The 13,007-nt window shown below is 45.6% G+C and overlaps 1 protein-coding gene across 6 annotated transcripts in view; it reads left to right on the top strand.

Annotated features, from left to right (window-relative positions):
• emb (exportin-1 emb) overlaps window positions 1–13,007 on the top strand; it is an 81,029-nt gene that overhangs the window by 2,828 nt on the left and 65,194 nt on the right. The gene's annotated exons all lie outside the window — the stretch shown is intronic.

Here is a 13,007-nt window from a genome sequence, read left to right as displayed (position 1 = left end):
CTAATGGGAGTCCGAGGAAACTAGCAGTTTCAGCAAGGGTAGACCCTAGGGATGTTGGTGTCAGAGGCGTAGGTTCCACATTACAAATGAAAAGATAGTTGGTGTCATGTCCTTGATATAACACTCGGCAACAACCTAACTGAGAATATGATCTCGTAATGGAGGGTCTCAGAATAACCCTACCTTTCGGATCACAGGATCACAAGGTTTGAGCTGGGTGCTGTATCGGGGCAAGCCAACCCTAAAAGAAATCCCAGGAAAACAGACTGGGGCAGCTACAAAATAATTATAGAGGCTAACGTAGATAGCCTCAAGAACAAATGTATAAGCACCAATTGTACCGAGTTAGAGAGCAGAGTGGACAGGGCTAATCAGATAATGATAGATGCCTATAACTCCAGTTGCGGAGTTTCCTTAGTTAAAGGTAAAAAGACAACCCCCCTGGTGGTCGCATGATCTGACGTCACTAAGGAGGAAAGTCAGGAAACTTTTTAACGTGGCAAGGAGAACCGGCAACTGGGAGGAATACACTCAAAAATCTAAAAAAGTACAATAAAGAGATAAGGAAAGCAAAAAGGCAAAGTTTTAGAAATCTCTTTGTGGGAATTTCCAGCACACCTGCTGCGGCAAGGCTCCACAAGAGCTGGCCCCTACATCATAGCCAGCATTCCTACAGTGCGGGCATGTCCACGGACAATCTGTACCAATTAACATCTGAAATTCAGAGGGCGTTCGAAACAGAGGAAACAGTGCTTTGCGCTTTTATCGACATCGAGGGTGCTTTTGACAACACATCTCACGAAAGCGTAGACATAGCACTGCAGAGAAGAGGAATCCAGATGCCCATCCAGAGATGGATTGACGATCTACTCCGTACAAAAATCGCTGAAGTCCATGTAGGCAACATCGCAGTTAAGGTTAATACCACGAGGGGGTGCCCCAAGGAGATGTCCTGTCACCCCTTCTGTGGAGCCTAGTAGTGGATAAACTCGTGCAGAAGCTATCAAACAGTGGCATAAGATGCCAACGATATGCTAACGACAGCGTGATAATTGCAAGGGGTAAATTCGAGAGTACGAACTGTGACATAATACAAAGAGCATTGAACATTACAAGGGCATGGTGCGCCAGCGTGGGGCTTAATATCAACCCATAAAAGACAATCATCATCCCCTTCACCAGACGAAGGGTCCTACCATCCCTGAGAGCAATAACAACAGATGGCGTGACACTAGAATTGTATATGTTTATTAAGTCTATGAACGAAAAGAATCTTACAGACTAGATACAAATGAATAGAAAGATATAAAAACTATATAGTCAAACGTATATATTAATTACCGTGTAAATAATAAAAAAGAAAAAAGATAACAATGAGATGAATAAATAATAAAAACAAATTACAGCCACAAATCCAGAGAAGACTTGAACGTACTTCTCGACAAAGAGAAATCAAGAAGGAAACTCCCTGAGAGTCTATTAAATACGGTAAGTGCGCGGAAAATCGGGTCAAACATGCAATAGTGAGCTCTACCGACACGCAAGTAAAAGGGCAAGAAAGTACGAAGACACCTATTAGGTACATTAAAATTAATTTTAGCTAGAAGAGCTGAACAATCCCAAGAGCCAGTGATGAGATCATAAGCAAACATTAGTAGATGCGCAGCTCTCCGGATTTCAAGAGACTGGAGATTGATAAGCATGCATCGCGAGTAATAGGATGGGGTTGGATCGTCAAAGTTAATAGAAATTAAGCAAAATCTAATTAATTTTCTTTGAACCCTCTCTATTCTAGCAGAGTGGCCACTATAGATGGGATTCCAGACAACTGAGGCGTATTCTAATTTTGAGCGAACTAAAGAGATAAAAAGTGCCTTCCTGGTATAGGGATCCTTGAAGTCTTTTGCATATCTGCGAAGGAAGGCAAGGTTTCTGTAAGCCTTCGGAAGGACATAACAGATATGACTAACGAAGGAGAAAGAGGTGTCGAAGACAACACCTAGATCAATAAATTCTCTGACAGAAGCCAGTGGAACACCTGAAATACCGTAGGGCGTGGTATGCAGGGTAGACGACTTGGAAAAAGACATTTGAAAGCATTTTTTGACATTTAAGTAGAGACTATTGGCATTACACCAAGCAACAAGATTATTTAGATCATTTTGTAGGAGCACTGCATCTGGCGGGCCATTAATTCTACGAAAAATCTTAAGGTCGTCTGCTTATAAAAGGAAATCAGACGAATTAAAGCAGGAACCAATGTCATTAATAAAGAGCACAAATAAAAGAGGACCAAGAATGCTACCCTGAGGTACCCCGGATGTTGCCAAGAAGGGTTGGGACTTACAGTCTTCAATTTCGACGCACAAGGACCTATTCGACAAATAAGATTTTAACCATGATAGGAAAACAGAGTGAAATCCAATGGATTCCAGTTTAAATAATAAGATTTTATGCGATACTTTATCGAAAGCCTTCGTGAAATCGGTGTATACATTATCTACCTGGCAACCGTCCTGAAATGCGAGATGCAGAAATCAGAAAACGACACTAGGTTCGTAACAGTCGAGCGACCGGCCACAAACCCATGTTGGCACGGCTCAATGACGCTTTTGATGACAAAAGTTAGCTTCTCTTTTATAATTTTCTCAAAAAGCTTCGAGCAAACTGTTTGTTTTAAAGATTGGACAAATGGAACTTTTTTTCCACCTATCGATAAAAGTTCCGGAAGACAGGGATAAATTGAATATATGCCGAAGAGGTATGCACAAAGATAAACTACAGAACTTCGGGACAAAGGCACAGAGGCCGTCACTGTCACATTTTAACGAGGGTTTAAGGGAGGACATAGCATTGCTGACGTCATCGCCGGAGATCACGAGCGAGCCAAAATCTAGACGATCATAGAGCCCGGATCGCGAATAAGAGTCATTCAGATCTACAGTAGCATCATCAAAGTTTGATTTAAAGAAATCAGCAAACAGCTCAACTGTTTCTGGTAGGGACTGGGAGCGTACACCATTAAAGCTCATGCAGATCGGTATATTCGTCGAACCACGTTTGGATCGGATAAAGTTCCAAGAGGCTTTGGGATTTTCTTTAAGCTCATTTTCGAGCCTACCCATATAGCGATTGTAAAGGAATTTGTCAAGGACATTAAATTGACGCACACTGGTAGTGAACTGTTCTCTGAGAACGATATTATCTGAATCTGCCTTGAATAAGTTATTGAGTTTGTTACGCTTATTTTTCAACCTCTTAAGAGTTTTATTATACCATGGTAATTTATGAAGCCTGGGCCCAAAACGAGGCACAATACTTTGAAATGTTTCAGTCAAATTCGATAAGAAAATATCATAACAAACACTGACGTCATTAGAGGGAAATATGTTTACCCAGTTAATTTCAAATAATACATTGTTCAGCTCGCCGAAATCAGTAGAACGAAAGTTGAAAGGGGAATTATCTAAACCAGGTGATGTAGGGATAGCATCAAAGTTATGTAGATGAATAGCTATTGGTATATGATGCCTATCAGATAGACATACAGGAAAAGTACTCTCAGAGAGTTGATATATTAAATTCTCGTCGACGAATATAAGATCAAGTAACCTCGAGAGAGTATTAAATAAATTATTGATTTGAATCAAATTACAACTTAAGGTATTATCTATGAGGCTAATTTCATTAGAACGCGTGACATTGGTAGGTGTCAAAATTCCATTATATTGAAAATCTGACCAGACAATATCTGGTAGATTGAAGTCTCCAAGTATACAGAAGTTGGCATCAGTATGAGTTTCGCATAAATTAACGATGTTCTCCACATGACCATTATATAAGCAATCACCACTATTGGGCGGTATATACGAGCAACAAATGAAAGTAGAGCCAGACGAACTGGAAACACAGACACACAGCTGATCGAGCAGCGTATCCTGATTATGTAGTTGAAACTTTAATGAATGCAGGCTTCTGTTAACTGCAATTAGGACACCACCACCTTTCCTTTGACCTGTGTTCGCGAAGTCTCTGTCTTTACGGAAAGTTAGGAATAACTTAGGGTCAAAGTACTCATCATCAAAGAAGTCTTCGTTGAGCCACGTTTCAACGATGACGTATACGTCGTAGTCCAAACGAGACGTAGCTAAAAGAAAGTCTTTAGATTTGGTGCGCATGCCGCCAACATTTTGAAAGTAGACTCTCAGAGATGCACCCGAGACGAAGCTTGGGATGTCATAAGTGTTGCCGCTGTAAAATATTTGGGGGTCACCTTTGACACCAAGCTTCTATGGAAACAACACTTCGACTCCATGAAAACTAGGGCCACGTGGTCCATCATGGTATGCAAACGTCTAGCAGACAAATCATGGGGCTGTAGCCCACATGTGCTAAGATGGATGTACACCATGATTGTAAAACCTATGCTAACATATGGCTCGATAGCCTGGGCATCGAGAACAACTCGGGCGACGACGAGGCAAGCACTGTCAAAACTTCAGCGAGTGGCATGTGTGCATCACAGGAGCAATGCGCACATGCCCAACAATATGCAGTCAGCCAAGCGAACCCTCCTGAATATCGTCAAAAAGGGCTCGGGCAAAGATAAAGTCATATCGTCCCGGAACATGGAGGAATTGAGAGAGAAGATCCCACTCTCTCAACTTCCGAGGGATGATATCGTCAGGCAGATAGTGTATGAGAAAGGGTATAAAGTGGAACTGGGAGACAAGGGTACATGGGAGGAAAGCAGAATTGAGAGCATTCATCAGTAAATAGGATAGTATGGTATACTGACGGCTCGAACACGCCAGAGGGGAGTCGTGGGACCCAGAGCCAAGATATCAATACCTCTGGGAGCATACCCGAGTATTTTTTAAGCGGAAGTATTCGCCATAAGCCGGTGCGCTGACCTAAACCTTCAGCGCAAATACTCCAATAAAACAATTGCCATACTCTGACAGTCAGGCCGCCTTCAAGACAATTTCGGCGTTTGAAATAAAATCGCACTGGTCCTTGAGTGCGTTGAAAAGCTAAATCAACTAGGAGCACACAACGAAGTAATGCTGGCCTGGGTTCCTGGCCACAGGGGAGTTAAGGGTAATGAGCAGGCGGACAGCCTTGCCAGAGAGGCAGCAACGACACGACCTATTGGTCCCGAGTCGCTCCTGCCAGTAGGCCCACAGGAAATTAGGGGGCATCTATTAGTAGAAGAAAGGGAAAGGCCAGGCCTGAGGCAATCTAAGTTACTATTATTTGGTTACAACACAACTCGATATAGGGCATTAATAGGCCTCTCGAAAGATAACCTAAGAATCCTAAGAGTATTCTTACAGGACACTGTAGGCTGAACAGTCACATGCAAAAGCTGGGTATAATATCGACCAACACATGCCGATTTTGTGATCGATCAGCGGAGACGGCGGACCATATCCTCTTGCAGTGTGACGCAATCTCAAGACGCAGGGCTAAGTTTATGGGTTCACCATGGCCACATCATTCTCACATCAAGCCAGGTGAACTGCTGGGGCTCATCAGGGATGTCGGCTTGGATGTGGTGCTGTGAAGCAGCTGAGGACACAGTAGACCAATGGTCGCAGTGCGATCCTCAATTGATTATCTATCTATCTATCTGGTGTCATGTCAGGACATATCGCATGCAGGATATACAATATGTCGTTGTTGTAGCAATGCTTCGCCCCATTCCATAGGGGCGACCAAGGAAACTTGCAGTTTCAACAGGGTGGATCAGAGTGAGAGGGGTGCTAGGTGGTTGGTTCCACATTGCAATAAAGATAATGTGGAGGCATTTTGCAAGGAGGACATACATAATGTATGTCGGGGTTGATTGTGGATAGGTCAGAAGTTAACCTGTTACAGTATCTAGATCGAAGTTGAGCTAGAGTGATGCGCGAGTTTAGGGTATTTATCTTTAAGAACTGGGTTCGCTGGGCAATTCCTTGCATAGAGGTCTGACGCTTTTTTGTGGATATGACTGAGGACCTGTTTGTGTTTATTTTCTTCATACGGCTGTGTTCTCAGGTGCCATATTTCCTTATAATGCTTGCGAAGATGACTCTTAAGCCCCTGGTTGGTGTGGCCTATCAATCAGAGGTCTGTTGCGATGCCCAGATTTCAATAGACATTTTGTTCAGTATTTCTTTTCTCTTCCTAATGGGGAATACTTTTGCCTCATTGTGTAGGTGGTGTTCTGGGTACATGAGAAGACAGCCCGTAGCGGTTCTGAGATTTTTTGGTAGGCCTGCATTTTCTTCTACTTAGTAGCCTTTAGGCTTGGCGACCTTATCGGGGATGTGTAGTATGCAAGCGGCCGGCCAATTGCTTTGTAATTGGTAATGAGCGTCTCTTTGTCTTCACCCCAAGTGCTGCCGGCAAGAGATTTCTAGGATTTTATTACGGCTCTAGATTTGAGGCACAATTGCGGTTGCATTCTTGCCAAAATATACATCCTGATCGAACGTCACACCAGTATTTTTGGGTGTAAGACAGTCGGTAGCGTAACGTCATCGACATGGATGTCCAATATGGTCGATATTTGCGGTGTCCATGTTGTAAAAAAGGTCGGTGACAATATCAAGTTTCGCGAGGCGAAAAACCTCGAGATATCAGGGAGATAGCTGTTTATTTTATTACATAGCACACAATCGGTGGGCCGGGACCTGTGGCCATTATCGTGCAGTCATCGGCGTAGGATACAGTGGTTGTTGTTGTAAAGAAGGCCTTGGGGAGGGTTATCTATGTTGATGGTGCTTTGCGGGATGCAGATTCGGTACGTTCTGGTAACAATCATCATTAAGGTACTAGCCCGAGACTTGGGAACGATGTAGTATGACCACATGAAACCTTCAAGGCCATTCTGCCCTCTAGATTCATGAGGAGCTCGGGGTCGCCAGAGCCTCGGCTGTTAAAGAGACAGGATTCGCTACAGGTAGGCGAGGTTGACATTTGGCTATACATTTCGCTGGAAACACTAAAAAGGGTTGCGCTACACAACCCCTTGAATCAATTTAATATTTTAGTGGCCCCTTACGACAGGCATTCCTGTCGTGGGTATATTCTAAGACCCCTAACCCGCTAGGGTACTCTTTCTGGTGGTGAAGGCAGCTTCGATATGTAGAAGTTAAACAAAAGCGGGGATAGGACACCACCCTGTGGTACCCCTTGTTTAATTCTTCTAATTTGCGGTCCACCTTTGGAGCTTGGAGGAAGGGAGGACCCTTCCAAATCTTGCCGTGGTTGACTGTATCAAATGCTTTTTATAGGTCTAGCGCTACGAGTGCTGTTCTGTGGTGGAGTTTTTGATTCCGCAATTTATCTGCGTGTTGATGGCGTTAGGCGCGGTGGTAGTGTATGTAGTTCTAGAAAGCCATGCTGATGATTGCAAAGAACCATGTTTGCAATGAAATAGGTAAGCAGAATGGCTTCGCGTCTTCGCTGCTGGCGATATGAGAGATATCGGACGATAAGATTATCCTACTTTAGCTGGTTTCCCATTCTTTAGTAGCGGAACCACCCTGGACATTTTTCGGGGATGACGAAGGTAGACAAGGACAGGTTGAAAACATGCGCTAGTTTTTAAGCATCGGCATGGCTATGCAGTCTGGGCCTACTGCTTTAGATGGTTTAGCATGAACGATGGCATCTTCAACCTCCTTGGCGGTGATGGTAATAGGTTGTGTTTTGTACCTCTATGAAGTTGGCAAGACAACTTTTACGTGGAAAAAAATTACCTATTGGGAAAATTGGCGTGAATTTACCGTAATTTATCCGTGAAAAAAAAAATTTGCCGCGGCCATATTTTAGAAAATATAGCGTGCCACCTCTCGAAAATCACCTCAGATACCAGGGGGTTGTTGTTGTTGTAGCAATGCTCGCCCCACCTAATAGCCGTGACCGATCACAAATTGTCATCAATATCCTCTAACGGGAGTCCAAGGAAACTTGCCGTTTCAAAAGGGGTGGACCATAAGGAAAGGGGTGTTAGAGGCGTTGGTTCCACATTACAATTGAAGAGATGGTTGGTGTCATGAGGGGACACATTGCAAGCGGGGCATACATTTTGTATGTCAGGGTTGATTCTGGATAGGTAAGAGTTTAACATGTTACAGTATCCAGAACGAAGTTGAGCAAGAGTGACACGCATTTCCCCGGGGAGTATGCGTTCCTCTTCCGCAAGTTTTGGATAATTTTCGTTAAGCACTGGATTCACCGGGCAATTCCCGGCATAAAGGTCCGACGCCTGTTTATGGAGTTCACCAAGGACCTGCTTGTGTTTTTTCACTTCATACGGCTGGGTTCTCAGGTGCCGTACTTCCTCAAAATGCTTACGGAGATGACTCCTTAAGCCCCTAGGCGGTGCTGGTTCATCAATCAGATGTCTGTTGGGATGCCCAGGTTTCTGGGTATTCAACAGGAACTGTTTGGTCAGCATCTCATTTCTCTCCCTGATGGGGAGTATTCTCACCTCATTATGCAGATGGTGTTCTGGGGACATAAGAAGACAGCCCGTGGCGATTCTGAGAGCAGTATTTAAGCAGGCCTGTAGTTTCTTCCAGTGGGTGATTTTTAGGCTTGGCGACCATATGGGTGACGCGTAGCACGTAATCGGCTGGCTAATTGCTTTGTATGTAGTCATGAGCGTTTCTTTATCTTTCCCCCAAGTACTGCCAGCGAGGGATTTGAGGATTTTGTTACGGCTCTGAATTCTCGGAACAATTGCGACTGCGTGCTCACCAAAATGTAGATCCTGATCAAACGTCACACCCAAGATTTTGGGGTGTCGGACAGTCGGTAGCGTAGTGCCATCGACGTGGATGTTCAAAATGGTCGACATTTGGGGCGTCCATGTTGTAAATAAGGTCGCGGAAGATTTAGTCGGTGATAATGCCAGGTTTCGCGAGGCGAAAAAACTGGAGAGATCAGGGAGGTAGCCGTTTATTTTATTGCATAGCGCATCGATCTTTGGGCCTGGGCCTGTGGGCATTATTGTGCAGTCATCGGCGTAGGAAACGTTTGTGACTCCTTCCGGTGGTGAAGGTAGCTTAGATATGTAGAAATTAAACAAAAGTGGGGATAGGACACCACCCTGTGGCACCCCCTGTTTAATTCTCCTTGGTTTTGATGTTTCGTTTCTAAATTGCACCGATGCCTGCCGACCACCCAGATAATTTGCGGTCCACCTTTTAAGACATGGGGGAAGGGTAGACCCTTCCAGGTCCTGCAGTAACGAGCCATGGTTGACCGTATCAAAAGCTTTTGATAGGTCTAGCGCTACGAGTACTGTTATATGGTGGGGGGTATTGATTTAAACCGCAATTTATCTGGGTGCTAATGGCATTCAGCGCGGTGGTAGTGCTATGGAGTTTTCTGAAGCCATGCTGATGAGGGGCTAGCTGCAAATTTGCTTGGAAATAAGGGAGCAGAATGGCTTCAAGCGTCTTTGCCACTGCCGATAGGAGAGATATCGGACGATACGACTCACCTATGTTAGCTGGTTTCCCAGGCTTTAGTAGCGGGACCACCTTGGCCATTTTCCATTTCTCAGGTATGACAAAGGTGGAAACAGACAGATTGAAGACATGTGCTAAATATTTGAACCCCTCTTTCCCTAGGTGTTTAAGCATCGGCATGGCTATGCCGTCTGGGCCCACTGCTTTGGATGGTTTAGCACGACCAATGGCGTCCTCAACCTCTTTAGCGGTGATGGTGATTGGTGACGCGCTGAATTTGTGTTTATGTGCGCGTCTATTGGCTCTCCGTCTATCTTTGTCGACCGTAGGATGCATTATATATTGTCGGCAGAAAGCGCTCGCGCATTTTTTCGCGTCCGACAGCACTTTGTCGCCAAAGGCGATGGAAACTTTGTCTTTGTGCTCAGTCGGATTCGATAGGGACTTTACGGTGGACCAAAGTTTACCCACACCGGTAGAGAGGTTACAACCTCTTAGGTGCTCCTCCCATTTCGCCCGCTTGTGTTCATCTACAAGCAATCTGATGCGTTGGTTTATATCCCTTATTTGGGGGTCGCCTGGGTCAAGCTGTCTTATAAGGTCACGTTCTCTCGCTAAGTTTGCGGCCTCCGCCGGGAAGTGGGGCCGGATTTCGGGAATTCTCCCGGCGGGAATTAAATGTGCCGAGGCGGATTTAATGACCTTACGGAAGGCACGCTACCCTTGGCGGGCATCAGTCGGGATAGGGAGGGCAGCTAGGCGGCTGTCTGTAAAGGATTTATATTCTTCCCACTTTCCTTGTTTGAAGTTTATGAAAGTGCGTTTTTCAGTGACGATGAAGTCGGCGTTACGCTCAAGCGAAATAAGTATGGGCAGGTGGTCGGATGCCAATGTTACCATCGGCTGCTAGTTGACGCAGTTTACGAGCTCTGCGCTCAGGATTGATATATCTGGCGAGCTGTGACAGCTTCCTACCATACGTGTTGGGGCGTCTCCGTTTATTGTGCAGAACGTCGTTTCTTCTATTTGATCCGCCAACATCTCACCCCTACTGTCCGCCCGTAAGTTTGAATGCCATAGATCATGATGGGCATTGAAATCGCCTAAGATAATGCGATTGTTGCCAGTGAGTAAGGCCTTGATATTAGGGCGGTATCCACTGGGGCAACAGGTGGCAGGAGGGATGTAGATGTTGATGATTTCTAGGTTTGCATCGCCTGACCCGACAGATAGGCCTTGACGTTCTAAGACATTGTCCCTGCGGTCGATGCCAGGATCAAATATGCAATACTGCACAGAGTGGTGTATGATAAACGCGAGACCGCCTCCATTTCCGCTTTCGCGGACGTTATACCCAGAGCAGGTCTGCAATGCAGATCTTGCTGTGAGTTTAGTCTCTTGAATCGCAGCAATGCGGATGTTGTGCCGCTTCATGAAATCGACTATCTCCGTAATCTTCCCAGTTAGTCCATTACAGTTTAACTGCAGAATTCTGAAGTGCATAAGGGGAGACGTCGCCACTCTGGGGGTAAGTGACGGGTGACTACGACTGGGTTGGGGAAGGCCAGGACGCAATTTCTGTTGTGGCCCTAGGACTGGGCGTCCTTGGGCAAGCATTGGGGTACCCGGATGATTTGGGTTTGCGGCCTGGCAACATGGGGCGATGAAACCCGTCGGGGGGTTGCCGTTGCGGAGACCAGAACATCTAGGGAAGTGGCACCACCCAAGGCAGGAGCTGCATTGGGCGGATGTCGCAAACATATATATTCTGTGCTGGCAAACGGTGCAAACGGAGGTAGGGACTAAGAGTCTGTTTCCCTGACCTACACGATTGCTGCCGGAAAAGAGGGGGGAGAAGACGGGGGCAGGGGCTGCTGCTCAGCATTGCTTCCGACTCTACAACGAAGATTGTAGTTATGAGTGGTAGCAGCTGTTTGAGTTGTTGGCGCCGTGGGGCGCGAGCAGCAGCGGGTACTTGTTGTGGCTTGCTGAGCAGCGGGGCTGCTGGAAGGTAGGGGGGGGGGGGGGCGGGCGCTAAGACGTAGACTACGGGACGCCCTTGGGCGTGAACAGCAAGGAGCCACAAAAGATTTATAAAAGTTACGTGGACGTCGGGTTTTGGGATCAAGCCCAGAACAACCTGTCCGATGCAACCATCCCTTGCACGAGACACACTGAACAGAGTATGACCGTCCTAAAAAGATTCTTTTCCGGCAGATGCAGCAAAACCATTTCTCAGGACCGGGGTCAGGAGACGGACCCGGATTGGATTCGATGCCTTCCCGGAGTAAGAGAATATGGAGCAGTCCTGCTGCAAGGAGCTGCTGGGAGGATTACAATTTGTGGGAGGGACGAAACAAATTAGATGGGGTCACACTGAAATGACAGTCCTTGGTCGGAAAAAATCCCGAGTCGCTCCGGTACATAGAACCGACTGCCTTGGGAAGCGTCAATTCACGTTCTATGAAGTGAAAAAAAAAGAATTCATGCTCGCTGGGAAATTAATTTTTTCATTTTATCACATCACTTCATATTAGGCGATTCGTGTTCTTCGCAATACTCGTTGTGAAAATCTAATAACGAGCACTGTGGTGAGTAAAAAAATGATATTTTCTGTAAAAAAAAAAAAAAATTTATGAAAGTAGAAAATGTTTTCAACTTTTCAGTAAGAAAAGAAGAAAATACCCAATATTCGCCTTTTAATTTCTTTCAATTCTCATCTTCATCTCGCGACTTCATCGCATTCCATCAGGATGTGTTCTGCAGTCTTATCTTCGCGATCACAGAATCGACAGAGGCTACTAGACGATATATGTACCTAAATTATCCATGTTGCTCTTTAGCCTGCAGTGACCTGTGAGTATGCCGGTTAAAATTCTAAGGCTGCTTTTTGGGAGCTTAATATCGCTTGTACTCCTATCGTGGTTTTTCGCGGCAGTATTGTTCGTTGAGGCACGCTTCTTTTTGCCTGAACTCTTCCCTTATTGTGTGTGACACTATCGGTATGATGGGCTCGGCTCCTATTGGCTTTTCCGCCGCCACCAACCTGGCAAGCTCGTTACCATCCACTCCTCTGTGTCCAGCTACCCAGGCTAAGCGGATGTTGTTATCGGCCCCTAGACTGCTTAACCTCTTTATGCACTCAAGGACTGTTGATGATTTAATCTCAACTGAAGATAGTGCTTTGAGCGCAACCTGACTGTCGCTGAGTATAGCGATTCCCTCGTTTGTATATCCCCGCTGTAAATTTATCTCTGCACACCGGCTCATGGCGAAAACTTCGTCTTGGAAGATGCATGGACATTTTCCGATTGGTTCGGGGGCCGAAGATCTCCGCTCCTATGCCTTCCGGTGGCTTCGAGCCATCGGTGTACCATATTATAGTGTGTTCCTGGTGAAGCGCTTCAATTCTGGAGGTGTCCTATGTACACTTGTTCCCCTGCTCAATTTTGAAGCGCTTCTCAAACTTAATTAGCTTCCTCGTGTCATCACTGGGAAGTTGGATGAGTGGAATCTGCTCCTTCAGCTTCTCCATGT

The sequence above is a fragment of the Eurosta solidaginis genome, chromosome 2 (genome assembly GCF_040869045.1).
Source record: "Eurosta solidaginis isolate ZX-2024a chromosome 2, ASM4086904v1, whole genome shotgun sequence".
Lineage (NCBI taxonomy): Eukaryota > Metazoa > Arthropoda > Insecta > Diptera > Tephritidae > Eurosta > Eurosta solidaginis.
Note: the sequence above shows the minus strand (reverse complement) of the source record. Positions and strands in the feature narration are given on the sequence as shown.